We start from the raw sequence: 13,021 nt of genomic DNA on the forward strand, positions 1-13,021 counted from the left end.
TAGACATTAAAGTCAAACTTTAGTTCCTCAAGTTCCACCTCATTTTGTTGACTTTATTTTTAGAGGGAAGGTCATTTAATTAAAAAAAAAAAAAAATTCTCCTTTCTTCCCGGCTGCCCTCCCCCACCACTCTGATTGTCTCCTAGGACCAGGAAGTTTATGTGTAAACAGAAGCCGTAATGGACCCCTGACCTCCAAGGGCTTTCAACCGGGTCAATCCACAGAGGGATTAACTCCAAATACCAACTTGCTCTCGGAGGCAAAATTGCTCCTGAGGCGGGTATCACCAAAAGGTTTTCTTCTCCCTGGGCTTTCATATTCACCCCACAAATAAGAGCTCCTCAAAGGGAGGCTTAAAGGCTGTGCTGGAAAGCAAATTGCTGGGCAGGCTGGAGCCGCAGGGATGCTATGCACTCTGCACACTCAAGCCCCTTCCTCTACCCTTCCCAGCCAGGCCACTTGGCCTAATAATGTGTGTGTGTGTGTACACGTTTGCCCACCTTTGGATTTACCCACTGGTCATCCTGTGAACTCTGGGGCCTGGTCCTCATCCTGTCACCTTAGGGCATCTCAGAAATACTGGCCGGATGGGGGTTGTATTTCCCCCTTTCAGGGAAGACAGAAACAACAACACTGGCTGTGTCTGCAGGGCAATGTTTGCAAGTCTGGTTTTATTCTTCTCTGTGGGTCTTATAATGTCCACTCAGGAGGGAAGGCATTGAACCAGTCATCAAACTCTGGGCTAGATTCCAAGTCAGTCTAAAAACAGAGCTGCCCTTGGTCCCTCGAGTGCTGTGCAGAATGACTGAAAGAGGGGCTTCTCACTTCTGCATGTCCTCATCAGGTTGGGTTCCCATTTTGCCTGGACAGCCGTGCTCCAAGCCAAGGCACCGGCAAGACCAGGAGATTTTGTAATGGCAGAACATCCTCTCCCCATCTGGACCCCCAACAAATTTTCACCAGAGGCAAAGTACCTGTATTTTAAAGGCGCCATGTAGCATGTCCAGAAATTTCCCGTTATTAAGAAGAGGGTGGGGGAGGGGAAAGGGCCCAATGAGGCTACTTACTTAATAGCTCCTAACAGCTGTGGAAAGTTTGATGCAGCAGGGGCACCCAGACAGAAAATTAAAAAACTAATAAAGTCCTCAGTGTGAGGTGCTGGCATCAGGACAGCTTTACTTCTCCAGACACCTAATAAAGAGACATTCCAGGACACTAACTCATAAGGGAAGTCTGCAGGGGTCACAGAGAACAGTGGAAAGTGAGCCATGGAAACATCGAAGTCACTTGCATTGCCTCGCTGCAGGGAAGGTTCGTTTGCTTCTCCTCCTCTTTCCCCTACTCCGCTTTTCTTCAGTTTAGAGAAATGGCAGGGTGCTCAGGACCACACGAAAGGGGGATGGATGATTCCAGAAGTCCTTAGTGCAAAGCTGATGTTTGACACTGTAGGTGGTGGAGGGACAGGAGGGGGGGTTGAGATTGGAAGGTGGCATGGCTTCTGGAGGCAGCAGAGAAGGGAGTTTGGGGAATTAAGGTTTATCCAGCTGGATTTGATGAAGCACCTTCCTTACAGCAGAGTTTCTTACATGGATTTTTCCACCGGGGTTTCTTGGTCATTTTGGATTGGAGTTTTGTGTTGGCTGCTAGGTTATGGGGTTGTTGGTTGAGACTTTTGGTTTTGAGGGGGGCTTACGTTATTTTGACTTGGTTCTCAAGTGGGGTTGTGTCTATTTCAAGGAAAGAATAAATGGTGACTTTGGCCTTCAACCAAACCATTAGTCAGTTACAGGGGTATAATTATCCCCCTTAATCCATGGTGTTGTTTTTCAGTTTCAGTTACCAGTTATCAACCTCGGTTCAAAAATATAAATGGAAAATTCCAGAAATAAACAGTTAATGTATTGTAGTGTGCACCATTCTGAGTAGCGCAATGAAGTCGTGTATGATCCTTCTCCATCCTGCCTGAGATCTGAATCATCCCTTTGTCCAAAGCGTCCACACTGTATTCTCTACTCACTCATCAATGTTGATCACTTTGTAGCCATTTTGGTTCTCAGATCGACTGCAATGATCATGTTCAAATGACCCTTAGTTGACTTAATAATGTCTCTAAAGGAAAGAGTAGTGATGTACGGGAGGGACCAGAGCATGAAACGTGAAAGGACAGGTTAACTCTGGTTCTGTGTGGCAATGGTACAGGGCACTTAAAAAACCCCCACTATATGTATCATGCAGAGCTATCCACAATTTCAGGCATCCACTGGGTATCTAGGAAGGCACTTCCCGCTCAGAACTGACCACAGTGATAGTTACAATGGTACAATATTACCTTTGAGCTAGAAACATACAGGTTCACATTGTGCAGTGGTTTTTGTACACTGACCTCAAGAGAGTCCTTGTAAGATTCCCGGAGGTCTCCTGGAGACAAGGGACCTGGGCCCATCCTGGCCAGCTCTGTCACTGATGGGCACAAGCTACTTAGACAAATCAAATTTCCTGGTGGGCATCAACTTGTTCTGTAGGGTAGAAGGGTGGGAAATGACTGCTCAGGCTCCCCCGTTGGCTCCCTCTTGCTGTGATTCTGTGAGGTTAGAAGGTTAGGCTCAGATTTGCAGTTCCTAGCTCTCCTGTGTCAGAAAGAGTGTTTTCCTTCTGGCTTTTCGTTCAGCTGTGGCTTGGCAGAGGCCAAGCTGCAGCCGTTGGGTGTGATGCAGGAGAGGTCTGTGGTTTGGGAGCAAAATGAAACATGGTTTTGAACTTCTCAAGTTCAAGAACCCTTTCTTGGTTTCTCTCTCTCTCTCTCTCCCTCCCTCCCTCTCTCCCTCTCAATCTCTCTCTCTCTCTCTCTCTCTCTCTCTCCAGCTCTTCCTTCCAAGACAGCAGCCCCATGTTAAGAAAAGAATAAGCTACCATGGGATAGGCATGTCTGCCTTCTAGTAGGTACATTTCTCTCAGGGAGGCTTGGGAAGTTCTGACTCATTCTGAATGGATCTAGAACAAAATGTTTTAAAATTCAAAGCACTTAAGGCTCATTTGAGTCTTGATAAATCCAGATTCTGATTCAGTAGGTTTGGGGTGGGGCATGGGACCATGCATTTCCAGTGAGCTCCTAGAAATGCTGCTGCTGCCGCCACTGCCCACAGACCACGCTAGGCAATTCCACCTCTGATCTCCTCGAGGCTCTTCTGAGTGCAGAACTTTTGGGATGGGGACATTATCACTTGACTTTCCAGATTGGGGCTCTTTTGAACTTGCCAGGTCTGCTCTCATTCTGTCCCCTGGAATGCTGGCCTGTTGCAATCTGGCTAGGAGTCAGACTTTTTGTAGGTTGTCCCTTTGACCATCTGACACTCAAGTGGTTTTGTTGTTTTTCTTCTTTCTTCTCCTTTTCCCCTCTAGCATTGGGAAGAGAAGAACTGGGTAGTGATGAGGAGGGACACTGCTTCAATTAGCTAGACAGCTTCAGTGGGATTAAATGAGTATCATGCTGGCTCATCAACAACATGCTGTTACTGAGCAAGCCTAGAACTAGTGTTTCAGCTAAATAAAGAAATGTAAACCATTTAGTATACCTTTCTTAATTGAGCTGCACATCAGGGGTACCCTCTTAATGGCATTATGGCACCAATTACCTCATTAGGAGACAAACACTGCTTTTATGACAGGTTTTGGAAATTACAATGGCAGAGAGACATCTTTCAGGAGCGCTGATTCTGTGCGTCGCTGAGCTGAGCAAAGCCCACGGACTGAATGTGCATATGGGGATCTGGGGACTGAAGGCAGAGGCTGGTGGCCCCTTCTTTTGGATCCCTGACTTAAGCACATGATCTAGACCCATTCTGGGTGTTGTTTGGTCAAGAATGTCAAATCTGTGGCTTCTGTACTCCAATGTATGTAAGACCCATGGGGGAGGCTTGTCAGAAGTTTGGGTTCCAGGGCACCTACCTTAAGTTCTGACCCAGGAAGTCTGGGCTGGGCTCCAGGAAAATTGCACTTGTGATAAAGTCCCTAGGCAACTCTGATGCAGGAAGCTCAGAGATGCTGTTTTGAGATACTTGTAGCGAGGTTCTCAATGACTTCAACCAAACTCTTGCAGCATGTGCACAGGCCTCTCCATCTCTGGGGGCTTTGATCTTTGCAAAGAATGCACCAAAGCAGAGCTTGTGCTTTGCTTCTTTAGACATACCACAGCTCCTTTTCTTCTCTCTGCCAGGCCTGCTGTGCTGGCTAGCTTGTGTGGTTGGGTAGTGGGGCAAAATGGGCTTGACTGTCCATGTGGATGCTTATTTGTATGTGACATTGGGAAGGACATTGTGCCCTGGTGTCTGCAGGTTCCTCAATTGGAAATGTGTATAGTTGTGTGGAAATTCTGAAGTGTATGGACACATTCTTGGTGAGACACTTTGTCTTTTCTGCATCTCAGTTTCCTCATCTGTAAAAGGAGAATATTTCCCTTAAATATGAATTGGGTGAGTCTAGGGCTTCTCTTTCTAGCAGCTTTTCGTGTTTTTCTTCTCTGCAATAACAAGAATTTCGACCTCCAGATTTTGTGCAAATATTGAATTTCTAGCAATGGTTTTGTAGAACGTTCCAGTTTCCTGGGTTGATGATTAATGTGGTTTTCTCACAGAGTGTTATGGCTTCTCAAAAGGCTTTTCCTGCCAGTCCTGTGAACTGCTTGAAGGCTATGTTGTTTCTGCTTTTCTCTCTGTTGTCATGTTGAAGAGGGAACAGATACATTCTGTGTTGCCCACAGAACAGAAGAAACATCAGCTGACAGACATGGCAATGGGGAGGGGCGGGAGGCAAATTAAGCTTAATCTGAGAAGGATTTTCTAATAATTAGAAAAACCTCCCTGGTTCCAACCTTTGCTGGTTTTACATTTTCACATCATGCACAGACTTCTCTGTCTGGTATTCAGTGTCCCCATTATCTGGCTCTAGCAGGTGTTGGTAATCCCATCTCCCTTCCCTAAGTAACTTGAATTGTGTGGCTTTAACTCACTTTTGTGATGGTCACTCTCCAACCCACATTTCTAACCCAGGTCCCACTCTGAACTTTTGGCAGGCTATTACAACTCTTCTCTACTGGACTATCTTATCATTACTACAAATGCAAAATTACTCATTCCCTTAATCTTGCTGTTTTCCCTGTCTAACTCATCTCTGTTTCTGGCAGTATGATCAAGCTATAAGAAATTAAAAGTAGCTGGGGCGATCTCAAACCTCCCCATGCTATCATCTGATCTTTCACTAGGACCCATTGGTTTGAAATATCTCAGTTTGTCATAAGAAATCTTTTCCAGTTTTATTTCTTCTTTCTATAAATCAACAATAAAACCTCTCTAGGTTATAACTCATGAGTCTGGATAAATCTTGTGTGTCAGGGAGATGGTATGCTAACAGCACGTGTGCAGGTAAGGTTTGTAGACATCATAAACCAAGTATAAATTCACAGTATGTGACTATCCAGAAGCTCACAGATGAATGCTTTCATTAAGGGAAATTGCAGCCTCTAGTGTGAGCAAACTTATTGCCCTGATCAGTGAGTGGTTGAAACACACTTGGGATACTTCTTAACTTACTCTGTCATTGTGTGTATATTGCCTTTCTGAGTAGTTGAAGTCAATATTTCATGTCTATCAATTTTCCTCTGAATTTCTAGGAATTCTTATTTCTTTATTTTTAATCTACATGCTGTGGGACGTGGAACATGACAGTTTTTTTCTTTATGTGTTGATTACTTTGTCAATATTTGTCTAAATTTCACTTAAGGTTTTCATTTTAAATTCTACTTTGATACCAAATATTATGATCTTGATTTCTTTATGAATTGTGTGTTTATGTGTGTGATGTATTTGCTAGTTTATCCTTCCTTATTCTAATACTTTCTTTGTTTCAGGTATATACCTTGGGATAGCCTATTGATAAGTCTAGTTTTTCAAATATGAGAGTTTAAGCCACTTATATTTATTATTATAACTACCATATTAAATCTTACTTCAGCTAAATCTCTTAATTTTTCTTGTTTCTTACAATATTATCTTACTCTTTATTTAAAATTGTTTTTTGCTATCTCATCTGTATTTTATTTTTACACTAATGATATGGAAGGTAGAGGTTCTATTTTAAACTTCTATTTGGATTGCCTTGAAAAATTTTAAAATATGTGAATACATATTTTCCTAATTATCAGTTTTTTAAATGTTAACTATTGAGTGTCTCCTATGTTAAGAAATAGACACATCTTTATTTTCCTGTTCTTTTTTTCTTTTTTTGGCAGGACTAGGGTTTGAAATCAGGATTCATACTTGCAAAGCAGGCACTCTACTGCTTGATCCATACCTCCAGTCCAATTTGCTCTGGTTACTTTGGAGATGGGGTCTCGAGAACTATTTGCCCAGGCTGGCTTTGAACCACAGTCCTCCCAATCTGTTTCCCAAGTAGCTAAAGTTACAGATGTGAGCCACTGGTGCCTGGCTCTCCTCTTCTTTCTTATTTTAATCAGTTTCCCAATTTATTTAACCTTGGATTTTAGATTTAGATGTTACATTTTTCCAGTATCTCTTTTAATGAACAATTTCAAACATTCAGAAAAGTTAGACATTTATATATAAACCACCTAGTTTATTGATTGCCATTTTCCTATACTTGCCTTGTCTATCTATCCTATTCTTCCATCAACCTACCTTTTTTTAAAAAAATGCATTTCAAAGTAAATTGAAGATATCAATGTAACTCTCCCTAAGTACTTCAGAACAAATATTATTGACTAGAGTTTAGTAACTGCTTACAGGTTTTCTTTTTCCTTTGAGGCAAAGTTTATGAAGAATGAAATGCACAAGTTTAAGTAGATACATTCACTGATTTTAATAAATATGTAGCAGCTATTATCTTTTAACATTGCTTTCTCTTTCCGGAATTATCATTTTATATTTAAAGACTTACAACCATGTTTTAAAAATTATTTAGAGTTTGGTATTAGTACTTTTAAAAGTTTGGTATTAGTAATCACCACAAGTTCTAGTTTACCACAATATCCCCATTTTTAAAATTTCGATTCATCTCTCAGTTGGCTCAAGTATGATTTAAGTACTTTTTCTTTCAAGAAGGACGTGAGGGATGGAAGTTAGGAATTTCTGAGTAGCAGACATTGTTCAGATTTTTCTTTCAGACATTAATGACAACTTAGATAGGTTTAGAATTCTTGGCTAGCAGGCATTTTTGTACTGAAAACTATAGGCATTTCTTTATTGTCATTTGCTGCTTAATATTATAGGACTATAACATGGAACAAAGAGCACTAATCTCCCCAAGGCTGCTGTAATTCCAGCTTCCTCTGTCTGCCTCTGCTTTCTCCCACCCCTAACTACCATTGATTCCAATTTCTTCTCTTCCTCCCTCTATCTACTACCTACTGGACTCCCAAAGTAGGAATACAAATTCATTTCCATCAGGCAAGTATACTCACATTATTTTTGAACAAACACCAGCAGTAAGGTATGCATTTTCTTATTTCTTAAAAGCAAAAGAAAACCAATATGGAGATTATAAGAGACAGAAAACGTAGAGTTCAAAATACAGAAAAAGATCAAAATATCATCTTTTTCAGAAGAAAAACAGAAAACAATAAACTCAGAGTTGTGTTCTCATGAAAATTCAAGAAAAAGGGAAATCAAATAATGAAAGAGAGGAGAAAAAGTCAACAGTGAAAAGGGCACTGGCTCAGAGAAGGTAACTTATAAGAGTTATGACTACAAGAAGAGAAACAGCAAATTAGAATTTTCATTCAAAGCAGTGAAGAGTAAATGGGCCCTACAAAAGGTCAAACTCAGTGATACAGAAGAGAAACTTGAAAAACTGCCATGGAATGAGGCGGAAAAAGACAAGGGATTAAAATAATGAAAGAAAAATGGTTGAGTTTGAAGAACAGAATTATACAGAAAATGTAGACAAGAGATGTTCTGGGGTGGGGTAAAGCACAGAATACTAAAAAACAAAAATAAAAAAATGTAGAAGAAAACTATCCTGAGATGACGTAAATACAGTTTTTATTCTAAGTTATATGTCCATATGAATATCAAGAGTTACATTACTAAGAAAAAGTATGTGTTTGCATGAATGACTACCAACTTCTGTTATAACTAAATAAAAATATTCATCTGCAGTCTGAAAGATCTCAGTGAGCATCTGGCAGAATTATCTCAGAGACTTCAACTATGAGATCCATCCAAGTTCAAGAACAATAAAAGAGTTTTACAATTATCTAGGCAGAAGAAAAAGTCAATTTGCCTATAAATGAAATTGTTTGCTGACTTCCTGAATTTCATTTTATTCCTGTCTGACATCCATCTTAGGCTGAAGCTGTGTTTGGTTCTATCTCCCTCCTTGGGTTGTTGGCCACAATGTAAAGCCCGCTTCCTTGGATGGGTTTTGCTTAGTGGAGTCACTGTGCTTATTCTATGGCCTTCCCGCTGATGCTGCTTCTGCAGTTAAGGCAAGCATGGCCCTTGTACCTAACCCCCACACAGCACTGCTTGTGGCCTGCCACACTTGACAGTGGAAGAGGGCAGTCATGTTTGGTGAGGATCTCCATCTTTTGCCATTGCTTCCTGTAACCCACTGCTATTTCTCAGAAAGAAGATCTGTTCTCAGTATTTCCCTTCCTCTGGTCCATTCTGAACCATATTGAATAGGACAACACCAAACTTTCTAGCATGTGGGAACCACACTGTCTAGGTTCCAGTGATTTTATCATACTTGTCCTCTCTCCCCACAGAGCTTTTTCTTTTTTTCTGGGTCATTTGAGAGGGGATGTTAGTATAGAGGAAGTGAAGCACTTTCCTCCAGAAGTGTGAACAAGGCCACTTTTAAGGCTTTCCCTATTATGAGAGTATAGATTGCATGCTATACATTTATTAAACACAACTGAGTCTTTGTAGTGGAGGAGTAGAGATAAAAGACCACAGACTTGGAGCCAGAAGACTTAAGCTTATGCTCCAACTCAGCCACTTATAAACCAAGGACCTTGGTCATATGATCTTCAGTTTGTTCATCTGTGAAATGAGAGCAATACCTTGCATTGAATGAGATAGGGTATGGAAAGGCATTTTTAAATTCTTAAAAGTTAAAAAAAAATACAACAGATGACAGTAACCCAGTTGGTTTTCTTTCTTTTTCTTACCTCTCATAGGCTGAGCCAATAGTATGGAAGTATCCTATAAATTCCCATTGGCTACTTATTTGGAATGAATATCCAGAAAATACTGGGAGACAAGAAGGAGTGATATAATTGAATGTATTATTGCTGCCTTCTTTAGTATTTATGTTTACAGTCTTTCCTTGAGCCTGTAGTATTATCTGGCTAGAAAATGCCAGATTTTGTAAACCATTTTCATACCATCTTTTTAATCCCTCCTTTAAACCCTCACTAGTCATTTCCCTAACACTCAAATTTTATTGTAAAAGGTATTCTTTTAAAAACTCTTTTAGAGAAATCTAATTATCTATGACTCAGTGTCACCTCTAAAATTGTCCCTTGATACTTTCTGAAGGCTGCAAAATGTATTTAATTTCCAAATATTCTTGGAAGTCATCCAGCAAACTCAGTCAGGGAGGGAATGACAGGGTACAGAGTGTACAAGGGACCACACTGTGAGTTGGTCGATATCGTTTATTATGGGCAGTGCAGCAGGTGCACAAATAACTCCTACTAGGAGGTTTTCCACTCAGCTTCCCAAAATGACTCCATTTCAACATCCAGCAGTCATGCCATATTCTCCAAATTGGATTAGCTAAGCCCTGGGCAAGGTAATCCACTAGAATGATCCAAAGGAAAGGTTTGCTTCTGTATCAACAGCATTAATAACGAAATAGGGGTTTGTTTATTAAAAATGGTAGGATTCATCAGCTAAATGAAAAATCCAGTTTGTTGAAGTACAGATGTATGTTTCATGTTATATAGTTCACTCCTACATGTACAGTTTTGGCACTTTTTTTTGGTGGTACTGGGGTTTGAACACAGGCTTCACACTTGCTAGGCAGGTGCTCTACCACTTGAGCCACTCTACCAGCCTTTTTTTGGTGTGTTATCTTCTTTCTGATTTTTTCTGGTTATCCTCTTTCTGAGAAATAGCAGTGGGTTACAGGCATGATCCACTGGTGCCTGGCTTGAGCACTTATTAAGTGCAAGTAAGACCCTATGCCAGGTGCTATTGAGCTAAAGAGAGAGTAAGAACTAGCCTTGGCTTTGGGAGTTCACACATTTGTTAGGAGACAGAGGTCTATGTATCACCCCATTATAGGATAAGTTTTAAAATGCAAGCAAAGTGCTATTGGGGTAGGAAAGTGTTTCTTGGTAGAGGAAGAATTCAATTAAGGCAGTCTTGCATTTATTTATTACAGTTATTTATTGCAATTGTTGAATGGTAAATTTGTTCATTTCCTATACTATAATCACTCAAGGAGGGCCAATTTCAATTGTGTGGTTATTTACAGAAAAATAAAGTTCAACAGGCAGAATAGGCAAAGGAGCATTCCAGGGAATAGGAATTGAGTTGAGGCCCTGGGGCTGGGTGGTTGCCTGCGAACTGGGGAGGAGGCAAACATGGCTCTGACCAGGTGAAGGGCAGGATGGAAGATAGATCAGAGCAAAACTGCAAAGGGCTTTGAAAACTCCTCAAAGGAACAATAGTTTTTCTTCTAAACCACATTTGCATTAATTATGTCTAAGTTCTCTAGGATTGCTCCCTTCAAGGTGAAACAGTTGAGAGTACACTGGATTGCAATGAGACCAAACTTTGACTTTGAGCTGCATCATTCACTGATGAATAACTTTGAACAAGTCATTTAATCTTTCCGGTACTCTCTTTTCTCATCTGTGAATGAGGACTCCGTTAGAAGAGATAGGTGAAGGCATCAAAGAGATTACCTACCTTATAGCAGGTGTCCCATAAAGTTCAGGCAGATCCTGATAGTTTGTGTTTCTAATGAGTTCCCGGATGATGTTGAAGCTGCTGATAGGGGACCACATTTTGAGAGGCTCTACTTTATCTCATTTTGCTTTGGGGCAGACCTTGCTGCTTCCCCAACACTCATTCCTCTTCTCTGCTCAGTCCTCTGAATCCCTGGGGAAGACTATAGTCCCATTCATTACTGACTCTTGGATGAGAGCTGGGTATTTATAATGGAACTGGAACTAGTTAACATCGCTAATGGTATTTTCCTTAGTACATGAAGAAGTTTTGGGGTTCTGTTGTTGTTTTTAAATTTTTTTTTAATTTTTGCTGTACTAGGATTGAACCTAGAGCCTCAAACATGCCAGGCAAGCACTCTCTCACTGAGTACCACTCTACCTTCAGCTCTTTTGTATTTTTTGTTTGTTTGTTTTGGAGACAAGGTCTTCCTACTTTTGCCAGGATGGCAGCATGCACCATCACATCTGGCTAGAAGTATAATTATTTATCTCATTTAAATTACCCTAATAATTCACTCATTTGTTCATTCATTCATTCATTTGGCAAATTTTTATTGAATGTTTTATGTGCTACAGTGTTATCAATGCCATCAGTCACATACAGTTGCTTATTCATAACTTATAAAGCACTTTCCTAGCATTGGAGATGGGAACTGAGGTACGATGGAGAGAAGAGCAATACAAACAGATAAAATAAACTTGCCTCATTTTTTCCTATAGGGATTTGTCAATGTAATTATGTATACATTTATGTTTTTACTTGTTTCTTATTACTGTGGTATGTTAACATTCATATGGACATAAGATGCTTGTATCTTACTACCATTTGCTGGTTGGGGATTCTATCGGTAGCAGGTAAGGAGCTAATTGGATGTGTTTTCTTCCTTTCTATCAAGAAAGAAGGAATTGATAAGTCCCTGCCTGTGTTGAGCTTCACTGCTGTCAGCCACCTGGCTTTTGATTGTCATTCATTAATTATTTCAGTAATTTATTCCACCACATTTACTGAGCAGAGTCCATCTAAATTAGGCACTGTGGAGAAAGGAGAGACTAATAAGCTCAGAACTCAGTCAGAAGGGGCTCATCCCATGTAGAAGAGGTAAGACATGCACAATAAATTGACATAACACAGCAATCAAGAGGTAAATATAATAGGCAGACTAAATCAGAGACCCAAGGGGTGTGTGTGTGTGTGTGTGTGTGTGTGTGTGTGTGTATGTGTGAGAGAGAGAGAGAGAGAGAGAGAGTCTTCTGGCAGGAGAGTTGAAGAAGACTTCATGTGTTGTGTGCAGAATCCTGTGTACTGCACTGTCCAGGATCCAGCAGAATCTGCATACTTTGTATTGGAGATCATGAGAGGATCGAATATAGAAAAAGTGCTCTCTTCACTATGCTCCTGAGAGGCTAACAAAGCCGTTGGATGAGACTGGGGTAACACTAATCAAGCTAGATCCTGTTATACTGAGGTAAAAGGAGTGTCCTGCACTGGAGTTCCTTTGCAATAGCTCCTGCACCAAATGCTTATCTGTAGGTTCGACAATGTTTTGGGTAGAGGTTTGGGTGAGGTGGTTCACACATTTGTGTGGAAGGGGTTGACCTGCATGCTTTCTTGGGAATGGAGAAAAGGTACATTAGCTGGCACTTGGAAAGCACCCATAGATTCTTGGCTTAGGAAGTGTTTGGGGTGCATTTATATAATGCTGTTTCTTTTCTTATTGCACAAAAAAATGAAGGAGAAGGAAGAGAAGGAGGGTGGGTGACCAGAAAGCAAAATAGTATACAGTACTTCAACCTAGCCCCTTTGCGTTACCCAAATGTCCAAGAGGCTCCCCCACCCCAAGTTATGAGCAGCTGACTTGGATTAGAAAAACAGTCCCTCGGTTGCTGCGACCTGGCCTGCCAAATTCTCAGCTGGCATGAGTTTTTATAGCTCCATTATAAACCCCTGAAAAGTGAGGCATATAATGGAAACATTGACATAACCTGAACTCCCAGGAGCAGCTTGTGCCTCTGTAATTATCCTTGGGTCCCATTGGCCCACTTCTC

At 40.9% G+C, this 13,021-nt stretch overlaps 1 long non-coding RNA gene across 1 annotated transcript in view; it reads left to right on the forward strand.

The window, feature by feature from the left end:
- LOC141423267 (uncharacterized) overlaps window positions 1-13,021 on the forward strand; it is a 68,039-nt gene that overhangs the window by 30,358 nt on the left and 24,660 nt on the right. The window lies entirely within an intron of this gene.

This window comes from Castor canadensis, chromosome 5 (assembly GCF_047511655.1).
Source record: "Castor canadensis chromosome 5, mCasCan1.hap1v2, whole genome shotgun sequence".
Classification (NCBI taxonomy): domain Eukaryota; kingdom Metazoa; phylum Chordata; class Mammalia; order Rodentia; family Castoridae; genus Castor; species Castor canadensis.